Genomic DNA, 12,414 nt, shown 5'->3' with positions numbered 1-12,414 from the left:
ATGAACCGAGGTCCACACTCCAGTCCAGTTGGTGGTGGTAATTAACCTTTTAGAGTTTGGTATTTAGCAGCATACTCCCTGTGGGGGATTGAACCGAGGTCCACACTCCAGTCCAGTTGGTGGTGGTAATGAACCGAGGTCCACACTCCAGTCCAGTTGGTGGTGGTAATGAACCCGAGGTCCACACTCCAGTCCAGTTGGTGGTGGTAATGAACCGAGGTCCACACTCCAGTCCAGTTGGTGGTGGTAATGAACCCGAGGTCCACACTCCAGTCCAGTTGGTGGTGGTAATGAACCGAGATCCACACTCCAGTCCAGTTGGTGGTGGTAATTAACCTTTTAGAGTTTGGTATTTAGCAGCATACTCCCTGTGGGGGATTGAACCGAGGTCCACACTCCAGCCCAGTTGGTGGTGGTAATGAACCCGAGGTCCACACTCCAGTCCAGTTGGTGGTGGTAATGAACCCGAGGTCCACACTCCAGTCCAGTTGGTGGTGGTAATGAACCCAAGGTCCACACTCCAGTCCAGTTGGTGGTGGTAATGAACCCGAGGTCCACACTCCAGTCCAGTTGGTGGTGGTAATGAACCTTTTAAAGTTTGTTGCCAACCGCTGTATATAATCCACAGAAGAAAGAATGAATGAGGAGATTACTAGAAATTTAACTAGTTCTCCCATAATCTATGGATTCATTGTCGGAGTAGAGAACACACAATGTTGTGACTCAAAATGGATCGATATTCTACCAAACTCCAGGGGACAAAATGGCCTTGTGCATTTCAGGTAAAATAACTCCATGTTTATATCCCAGGACAAATTAACTAGCAACAGGTAAGCTAACTAGCTAAATGGCCAATGTGTTTTACTGTAGTCCTGAGTTTGTTTTGATATTTCAATCGGTGCGTCCTGATCCTCTGAAACGTCCTGAAAACATCCAAGAGGATCATAAAGGGACCTTCCTGGGCTGCGATCAATTACCGCCACTGCACCTCTCTACGAGCTAGAACCAGGAAATGGAAGCTCCTTGTTGGACTCCAGGTGAGTGTAAATGGATGCTGATTGCTGGACTGCAGGTGAGCGTAAATGGAAGCGTGTCGGAACGAAGAAGAATGGTTCTCGGTGCGCCTGCCTACTTCCCACACGTCCGGACTTCAAATAGCTTTGAGCGCCTGTACCAGCTGTCTTCTGCCCGGGGATTGGGTCGGGATCCCTCCATGGCTGTGGGTGTCCCTCCAGCTACCTCTCCCTGTCCTAGTCAATCAACTGCCTGGGCACAGCCTGGACCACCGCGGCCCTCCTCTGCTGTGCCGTGCTCTTTGGATCAGAGCCCTGTCCTTTTGGCTGTTGTGTCCTGCACACAGCCGACATCTCAGTAGCCTTCTTCTCAGGCGAGTTCTGTGGTTCTGGTCCAGCAATCAGCTTCGAGACACGGCAGAGGCCGGATCATTCCAACTATTGTGATAGGGCGTTAGATGGTGAGGCATATACCGTTGAAGTCGGAAGTTTACATACACCTTAGCCAAATACATTTAAACTCAATTTGTCACAATTCCTGACATGTAATCCTAGTAAAAATTCCGTCTTAGGTCAGTTAGGATCACCACTTTATTTTAAGAATGTGAAATGTCAGAATGATACTAGAGAATGATTTATTTCAGCTTTTATTTCTTTCATCACATTCCCAGTTTACCTACACTCAATTAGTATTCGGTAGCATTGCCTTTACATTGTTTAACTTGGGTCAAACGTTTTGGGTAGCCTTCCACAAGCTTTCAACAATAAGTTGGGTGAATTTTGGCCCATTCCTCCTGACAGAGCTGGTGTAACTGAGTCAGGTTTGTAGGCCTTCTTGCTCGCATACGCGTTTTCAGTTCTGCCCACAAATGTTCTATAGGATTGAGGTCAGGGCTTTGTGATGGCCACTCCAATACCTTGACTTTGGTCCTTAAGCCGTTTTCCACAACTTTGGAAGTATGCTTGGGGTCATTGTCCATTAGGAAGACCCATTTACGACCAAGCTATAACTTCCTGACTGATGTTGCTTCAATATATCCACATTTTCCTCCCTCATTATGCCATCTATTTTGTGAAGTGCACCAGTCACTCCTGCAGCAAAGCACCCCCACAACATGATACTGCCACCCCCGTGCTTCACAGTTGGGATGGTGTTCTTCTGCTTGCAAGCCTCCCCCTTTTTCCTCCAAACATAACGATGGTCATTATAGCCAAACAGTTCTATTTTTGTTTCATCAGACCAGAGGACATTTCTCTAAAAGTAGGATCTTTGTCCCCATGTGCAGTTGCAAACCGTAGTCTGGCTTTTTTATGGTGGTTTTGGAGCAGTGTCTTCTTCCTTGCTGAGCGGCCTTTCAGGTTATGTTGATATAGGACTAGTTTTACTGTGGATATAGATACTTTTGTACCTGTTTCCTCCAGCATCTTCATAAGGTCCTTTGCTGTTGTTCTGGGATTGATTTGCACTTTTCGACACCAAAGTACGTTCATCTCTAGGAGACAGAACACGTCTCCTTCCTGAGCGGTATGACGGCTGCGTGGTCCCATGGTGTTTATACTTGCATACTATTGTTTGTACAGATGAACGTGGTACCTTCAGGTGTTTGAAAATTGCTCCCAAAAATGAACCAGACTTGTGGAGGTTTACTTTTTGTTCTGAGGTCTTGGCTTATTTCTTTTTATTTTCCCATGATGTCAAGCAAAGAGGCACTGAGATTGAAGGTAGGCCTTGAAATACACCCACAGGTACACCTCCAATTGACTCAAATGATGTCAATTATCCTATTAGAAGCTTCTAAAGCCATGACATTTTCTGGAATTTTCCAAGCTGTTTAAAGGCACCGTCAACTTAGTGTATTTAAACTTCTGTCTTCAGCTGTATTTGACTCTCAGTAACACTTCTGTTAAACTGATATCTATCTTACTGTCAGTAACACCTCTCTGTTAAACTGATATCTATCCTACTGTCAGTAACACCTCTCTGTTAAAAATGTTATGCATTAATATTAGAATATGTGCCTCGAGAAGTCTTTATGCCCTATATACTGAGTGGACAAAACATTAGGAACACCTTCCTTATATTGAGTTGTACCGCCTTTCTCCCTCAGAACGGCCTCAGTTCATCAGGGCATGGACTCTACAAGGTGTTGAAAGCGTTCCACAGGGATGCTGGTCCATGTTGACTCTACAAGGTGTTGAAAGCGTTCCACAGGGATGCTGGTCCATGTTGACTCTACAAGGTGTCTAAAGCGTTCCACAGGGATGCTGGTCCATGTTGACTCTACAAGGTGTTGAAAGCGTTCCACAGGGATGCTGGCCCATGTTGTCTCTACAAGGTGTTGAAAGCATTCCACAGGGATGCTGGTCCATGTTGACTCTACAAGGTGTTGAAAACGTTCCACAGGGATGCTGGTCCATGTTGACTCTACAAGGTGTAGAAAGCGTTCCACAGGGATGCTGGCCCATGTTGACTCTACAAGGTGTTGAAAACGTTCCACAGGGATGCTGGTCCATGTTGACTCTACAAGGTGTAGAAAGCGTTCCACAGGGATGCTGGCCCATGTTGACTCTACAAGGTGTTGAAAACGTTCCACAGGGATGCTGGCCCATGTTGACTCTACAAGGTGTTGAAAGCGTTCCACAGGGATGCTGGCCCATGTTGACTCTACAAGGTGTTGAAAGCGTTCCACAGGGGATGCTGGCCCATGTTGACTCTACAAGGTGTAGAAAGCATTCCACAGGGATGCTGGCCCATGTTGACTCCAATGCTTCCCACAGTTGTCAAGTTGGCTGGACGTCCTTTGGGTGGTGGACCATTCTTGATACACACAGGAAACTGTTGAGCGTGAAAAACCAAGCAGAGTTGCAGTTCATGACTCAAACTGGTGCGCCCTGGTACCTACCTACCATACCCCATTCAAAGGCACTACAATCTATTGTCTTGCCCATTCACCCTCTGAATGGCACACATGCCTCAAGGCTTAAAAATCCTTCTTTAACCTGTCTCCTCCACTTCATCTACACTGATTGACGTCGATTTAACAGGTGGCATCAATAAGGGATCATAGATTACACCTGGGTTCACCTGGTCAGTCGTTGTCATGGAAAGAGCAGGTGTTCTTAATGATCTGCCCTGTGTCTGCCCCATAATGATTTGTACAGTCAGTGTATATTTAAATTGAAGTTGAAACTCCCTGCGATGTTAGCTGTGATTATTGATCACACTGACAACCTGTACAGACTGAAGGCAACATCTAAATGTCATGACTGAAGTGGATATTTTTATTTGTTGATAATAAATTGACATTTAACATCCATTGGACAAATAATGTAAATAAAAGCGGCACTTCTAAAAAATGAAAAATAAAGTTTAAGAGACTTCTCTCACAGAGCTGAGTAGATCCCCTGTTTATCCATGTGTGGTATGTTCCCATTGAGGTCTAAGCTACAGTAAGAGGGTAGGGACAGAGACAGCTAAGTTTAGACGGAAAGATTAGGCATGATTATCTCTGACTCGCCCTCGCTCTCTCTCTCTGTGTGAGCGGTTATTTAGGGGAGGGCGTGACCGTGTCAGGACAGGAGAGAATTACAGCATTAGGAGAAACTAGAGACGTCCCCTATCTGACAGAATATACAGCATTACACCCCAAACAGGTGATGTCCCCTACCTGATAGACACGCTATACAGTATTACAGCCAGTGATGGTTGGAGACCTGACAGACTACAGCCGGTGATGGTTGGAGACCTGACAGACTACAGCATTACAGCCGGTGATGGTTGGAGACCTGACAGACTACAGCATTACAGCCGGTGATGGTTGGAGACCTGACAGACTACAGCCGGTGATGGTTGGAGACCTGACAGACTACAGCATTACAGCCGGTGATGGTTGGAGACCTGACAGACTACAGCCGGTGATGGTTGGAGACCTGACAGACTACAGCCGGTGATGGTTGGAGACCTGACAGACTACAGCATTACAGCCGGTGATGGTTGGAGACCTGACAGACTACAGCCGGTGATGGTTGGAGACCTGACAGACTACAGCCGGTGATGGTTGGAGACCTGACAGACTACAGCCGGTGATGGTTGGAGACCTGACAGACTACAGCATTACAGCCGGTGATGGTTGGAGACCTGACAGACTACAGCCGGTGATGGTTGGAGACCTGACAGACTACAGCATTACAGCGGGTCATGGTTGGAGTAGAGGAGATATATCAATTAAACAACCAGGTAAGTTCTGTCTGGTCATGTTTTAAAGTATTAGTTATAGTATTAGTTATAGTGGTAGTTCTAGTGGTAGTTATAGCATTAGTATGGTTCTAGTGGTAGTTATAGCATTAGTATGGTTATAGTGGTAGTTATAGCATTAGTATGGTTATAGTGGTAGTTATAGCATTATTATGGTTAAAGTGGTAGTTATAGTGGTAGTTATAGCATTAGTATGGTTATAGTGGTAGTTATAGCATTATTATGGTTAAAGTGGTAGTTATAGTGGTAGTTATAGCATTAGTATGGTTATAGTATTAGTTATAGTGGTAGTTCTAGTGGTAGTTATAGCATTAGTATGGTATTAGTTATACTGGTAGTTATAGCATTAGTAAGGTATTAGTTATAGTGGTAGTTATAGTGGTAGTTATAGCATTAGTATGGTATTAGTTATAGTGGTAGTTATAGTGGTAGTTATAGCATTAGTAAGGTATTAGTTCTAGTGGTAGTTATAGCATTAGTATGGTATTGGTTATAGTGGTAGTTATAGTAGTAGTATGGTATTGGTTATAGTGGTAGTTATTGTGGTAGTTATAGCATTAGTATGGTATTAGTTATAGTGGTAGTTATAGTGGTAGTTATAGCATTAGTATGGTATTAGTTATAGTGGTAGTTATAGTGGTAGTTATAGCATTAGTATGGTTCTAGTGGTAGTTATAGCATTAGTATGGTATTGGTTATAGTGGCAGTTCTAGTGGTAGTTATAGCATTAGTATGGTATTGGTTATAGTGGTAGTTATAGCATTAGTATGGTATTAGTTATAGTGGTAGTTATAGTGGTAGTTATAGCATTAGTAAGGTATTAGTTATAGTGGTAGTTATAGTGGTAGTTATAGCATTAGTAAGGTATTAGTTCTAGTGGTAGTAATATCATTAGTATGGTATTGGTTATAGTGGTAGTTATAGCATTAGTATGGTGTTAGTTCTAGTGGTAGTTATAGTGGTAGTTATAGCATTAGTATGGTATTAGTTATAGTGGTAGTTATAGTGGTAGTTATAGCATTAGTATGGTATTTGTTATAGTGGTAGTTATAGTGGTAGTTATAGCATTAGTATGGTATTGGTTATAGTGGTAGTTATAGTGGTAGTTATTGCATTAGTATGGTATTAGTTATAGTGGTAGTTATAGTGGTAGTTATAGCATTAGTATGGTATTAGTTATAGTGGTAGTTATAGTGGTAGTTATAGTGGTAGTTATAGTGGTAGTTATAGTGGTAGTAATATCATTAGTATGGTATTGGTTATAGTGGTAGTTATAGCATTAGTATGGTATTTGTTATAGTGGTAGTTATAGCATTAGTAAGGTATTAGTTCTAGTGGTAGTTATAGCATTAGTATGGTATTGGTTATAGTGGTAGTTATAGTGGTAGTTATAGCATTAGTATGGTATTGGTTATAGTGGTAGTTATAGTGGTAGTTATTGCATTAGTATGGTATTAGTTATAGTGGTAGTTATAGTGGTAGTTATAGCATTAGTATGGTATTAGTTATAGTGGTAGTTATAGTGGTAGTTATAGCATTAGTAAGGTATTAGTTATAGTGGTAGTTATAGTGGTAGTTATAGCATTAGTAAGGTATTAGTTCTAGTGGTAGTAATATCATTAGTATGGTATTGGTTATAGTGGTAGTTATAGCATTAGTATGGTGTTAGTTCTAGTGGTAGTTATAGCATTAGTATGGTATTGGTTAGAGTGGTAGTTATAGCATTAGTAAGGTATTAGTTCTAGTGGTAGTTATAGCATTAGTATGGTATTGGTTATAGTGGTAGTTATAGTGGTAGTTATAGCATTAGTATGGTATTGGTTATAGTGGTAGTTATAGTGGTAGTTATTGCATTAGTATGGTATTAGTTATAGTGGTAGTTATAGTGGTAGTTATAGCATTAGTATGGTATTAGTTATAGTGGTAGTTATAGTGGTAGTTATAGCATTAGTATGGTATTGGTTATAGTGGTAGTTATAGCATTAGTATGGTATTGGTTATAGTGGTAGTTATAGCATTAGTATGGTATTGGTTATAGTGGTAGTTATAGCATTAGTATGGTATTAGTTATAGTGGTAGTGGTAGTTATAGCATTAGTATGGTATTAGTTATAGTGGTAGTTATAGTGGTAGTTATAGCATTAGTATGGTATTAGTTATAGTGGTAGTTATAGTGGTAGTTATAGCATTAGTATGGTATTGGTTATAGTGGTAGTTATAGCATTAGTATGGTATTAGTTATAGTGGTAGTTATAGTGGTAGTTATAGTGGTAGTTATAGCATTAGTATGGTATTAGTTATAGTGGTAGTTATAGTGGTAGTTATAGTGGTAGTTATAGTGGTAGTTATAGCATTAGTATGGTATTGGTTATAGTGGTAGTTATAGCATTAGTATGGTTTTGGTTATAGTGGTAGATATTTGGAAATGTATTAGGATCCTCATTAGCTGTTGTAAAAGCAGCAGCTACTCTTCCTGGGTTCCACAAAACATGAAACATAATACAGAACATTAATAGACAAGAACAGCTCTAGAACAGAACTACATAAAAAAAATGTAAAGGCACACGTAGCCTACATATCAATGCATACACACACACTATGTAGGTCAAGTAGGGGAGAGACGTTGTGCCGTGAGGTGTTGCTTTATCTGTTTTTTGAAACCAGGTTCGCTGTTAATTTGATCAATATGAGATGGAAGGAAGTTCCATGCAATAAGGGCTCTATATAATACTGTACACTTTCTTGAAATTTGTTCTGTATTTTGAGACTGTGAAAAGACCCCTGGTGGCGTGTCTGGTGGGATAAGTGTGCATGTCAGAGCTGTGTGTAAAATTACTATGTAAACAATTTGGGATTTTCAAGACATTAATGCTTCATAAGAAAAAGAAGTGATGCAGTCAGTCTCTCCTCAACTCTTAGCCAAGAGAGACTGTCATGCATAGTATTTATATCAGCCCTCTGATTACAATGAAGAGCAAAACGTGCCGCTCTGTTCTGTTCCAGCTGCAGCTTAACTAGGTGTTTCCTTGAAGCACTGGACCACACGACTGGACAATAATCAAGATCAGACAAAACTAGAGCCTTTACAGTGTGGTGTCAAAAAAAGCAGAGCATCTCTTTATTACGGACAGACCTCTCCCCATCTTTACACCCATTGAATCTATATGTTTTGACCATGACAGTTTACAATCTAAGGAAACACCAAGTAATTTAGTCTCCTCAACTTGTACAACAGCCACACCATGCATTACCAGATTAAGCAGAGGTCTAGAACGTAGAGAATGATTTCTACCAAATACAATGCTCTTAGTTTTAGAGATGTTCAGGGACAGTTTATTACTGGCCACCCATTCCAAAACAGACTGCAGGGTTTCAGTGACTTCATTAGCTGTGGTTGCTGATACATGGACACACATGCTTTGTTTAATGCCAGTGGCAGGTCATTTGTAAAAATAGAAAAGAGTAGAGGGCCTAGAGAGCTGCCTTGCGGTACACCACACTTTACATGTTTGACTTTAGAGAAGCTTCCATTGAAGAAAACCCTCTGAGTTCTTCTAGATAGATGTCTCTGAATCCACGATATGGCAGAGGTTGAAAACCCTCTGAGTTCTTCTAGATAGATGTCTCTGAATCCACGATATGGCAGAGGTTGAAAAGCCATAACACATAAGTTATGTTATGGTCAATAATATCAAAGAATGCACTGAAATCCAACAGTACAGATCCCACAATCTTCTAATGATCAATTACTTTCCACCAATCATCATTCATTTGTATTAGTGCAGTACATGTTGAGGGCCCTTCTCTATAAGCATGCTAAAAAATCTGTTGTTAATTTGTTAAAAGAGATAGCATTGTATTTGGTTAAACACAATTTTTTCCAACAGTTTGCTATGAGCTGGCAGCAAGCTGATAGGTCTACTGTTAGAACCAGTAAAGGGGTAGCGTAATGACTTTGGCTTCCCTTCAGGCCTGAGGACAAAGACTTTCCTCTAGACTCAGATTAAAGATATGACAGATAGGAGTGGCTATAGTCAGCTACCATCCTCAGTAGCTTACCGTCTAAGTTGTCAATGTCAGGAGGTTTGTCATTATTGATCGATAACAATAATTTTTCCACCTCTCCCACACTAACTATTTTTTTATTACATTTCCAAATATCTACCACTATAACCAATACCATACTAACGCTATAACTACCACTATAACTACCACTATAACCAATACCATACTAATGCTATAACTACCACTATAACCAATACCATACTAACGCTATAACTACCACTATAACTACCACTATAACCAATACCATACTAATGCTATAACTACCACTATAACCAATACCATACTAATGCTATAACTACCACTATAACTACCACTATAACCAATACCATACTAATGCTATAACTACCACTATAACTACCACTATAACCAATACCATACTAATGCTATAACTACCACTATAACCAATACCATACTAATGCTATAACTACCACTATAACTACCACTATAACCAATACCATACTAATGCTATAACTACCACTATAACCAATACCATACTAATGCTATAACTACCACTATAACTACCACTATAACTAATACCATACTAATGCTATAACTACCACTATAACTACCACTATAACCAATACCATACTAATGCTATAACTACCACTATAACTACCACTATAACTAATACCATACTAATGCTATAACTACCACTATAACTACCACTATAACCAATACCATACTAATGCTATAACTACCACTATAACTAATACCATACTAATGCTATAACTACCACTATAACTAATACCATACTAATGCTATAACTACCACTATAACTACCACTATAACTAATACCATACTAATGCTATAACTACCACTATAACTACCACTATAACTACCACTATAACCAATACCATACTAATGCTATAACTACCACTATAACTACCACTATAATTAATACCATACTAATGCTATAACTACCACTATAACTACCACTATAACCAATACCATACTAATGCTATAACTACCACTATAACTAATACCATACTAATGCTATAACTACCACTATAACTAATACCATACTAATGCTATAACTACCACTATAACTACCACTATAACTACCACTATAACCAATACCATACTAATGCTATAACTACCACTATATCTACCACTATAACCAATACCATACTAATGCTATAACTACCACTATAACTAATACCATACTAATGCTATAACTACCACTATAACTACCACTATAACCAATACCATACTAATGCTATAACTACCACTATAACTACCACTATAACCAATACCATACTAATGCTATAACTACCACTATAACTACCACTATAACTAATACCATACTAATGCTATAACTACCACTATAACTACCACTATAACCAATACCATACTAATGCTATAACTACCACTATAACTACCACTATAACTAATACCATACTAATGCTATAACTACCACTATATCTACCACTATAACCAATACCATACTAATGCTATAACTACCACTATAACTAATACCATACTAATGCTATAACTACCACTATAACTACCACTATAACTAATACCATACTAATGCTATAACTACCACTATAACTAATACCATAATAATGCTATAACTACCACTATAACTACCACTATAACTAATACCATACTAATGCTATAACTACCACTATAACTACCACTATAACCAATACCATACTAATGCTATAACTACCACTATAACTAATACCATACTAATGCTATAACTACCACTATATCTACCACTATAACCAATACCATACTAATGCTATAACTACCACTATAACTAATACCATACTAATGCTATAACTACCACTATAACTACCACTATAACTAATACCATACTAATGCTATAACTACCACTATAACTAATACCATAATAATGCTATAACTACCACTATAACTACCACTATAACTAATACCATACTAATGCTATAACTACCACTATAACTAATACCATAATAATGCTATAACTACCACTATAACTACCACTATAACTACCACTATAACCAATACCATACTAATAATATAACTACCACTATATCTACCACTATAACCAATACCATACTAATGCTATAACTACCACTATAACTAATACCATACTAATGCTATAACTACCACTATAACTACCACTATAACTACCACTATAACTAATACCATACTAATGCTATAACTACCACTATAACTACCACTATAACTAATACCATACTAATGCTATAACTACCACTATAACTACCACCATACTAATGCTATAACTACCACTATAACTACCACTATAACTAATACCATACTAATGCTATAACTACCACTATAACTACCACTATAACTAATACCATACTAATGCTATAACTACCACTATAACTATCACTATAACTAATACCATACTAATGCTATAACTACCACTATAACCAATACCATACTAATGATATTACTACCACTAGAACTAATACCTTACTAATGCTATAACTACCACTGTAACTATAACCAATACCATACTAATGCTATAACTACCACTATATCTACAACTATAACCAATACCATACTAATGCTATAACTACCACTATAACCAATACCATACTAATGCTATAACTACCACTATAACCAATACCATACTAATGCTATAAGTACCACTATAACCAATACCATACTAATGCTATAACTACCACTATAACCAATACCATACTAATGCTATAACTACCACTATACAGTGCCTTGCGAAAGTATTCGGCCCCCTTGAACTTTGCGACCTTTTGCCACATTTCAGGCTTCAAACATAAAGATATAAAACTGTATTTTTTTGTGAAGAATCAACAACAAGTGGGACACAATCATGAAGTGGAACGACATTTATTGGATATTTCAAACTTTTTTAACAAATCAAAAACTGAAAAATTGGGCGTGCAAAATTATTCAGCCCCTTTACTTTCAATGCAGCAAACTCTCTCCAGAAGTTCAGTGAGGATCTCTGAATGATCCAATGTTGACCTAAATTACTAATGATGATAAATACAATCCACCTATGTGTAATCAAGTCTCCGTATAAATGCACCTGCACTGTGATAGTCTCAGAGGTCCGTTAAAAGCGCAGAGAGCATCATGAAGAACA

General features: G+C 38.8%; 1 protein-coding gene across 1 annotated transcript in view; it reads left to right on the top strand.

The window, feature by feature from the left end:
- Nucleotides 1–4,848: 4,848 nt before the first annotated feature.
- usp21 (ubiquitin specific peptidase 21) overlaps nucleotides 4,849–12,414 on the top strand; it is a 35,856-nt gene continuing 28,290 nt past the window's right edge. The window contains exon 1 of the mRNA XM_036947828.1: nucleotides 4,849–5,250. The gene's annotated coding sequence lies outside the window, so the exon portion shown is untranslated. The remainder of the gene's footprint in view (nucleotides 5,251–12,414) is intronic.

Source organism: Oncorhynchus mykiss, chromosome 16, assembly GCF_013265735.2.
Source record: "Oncorhynchus mykiss isolate Arlee chromosome 16, USDA_OmykA_1.1, whole genome shotgun sequence".
Classification (NCBI taxonomy): domain Eukaryota; kingdom Metazoa; phylum Chordata; class Actinopteri; order Salmoniformes; family Salmonidae; genus Oncorhynchus; species Oncorhynchus mykiss.
The sequence above is the reverse complement of the archived record's forward strand: the minus strand, read 5'-3'. Positions and strand labels throughout refer to the sequence as shown.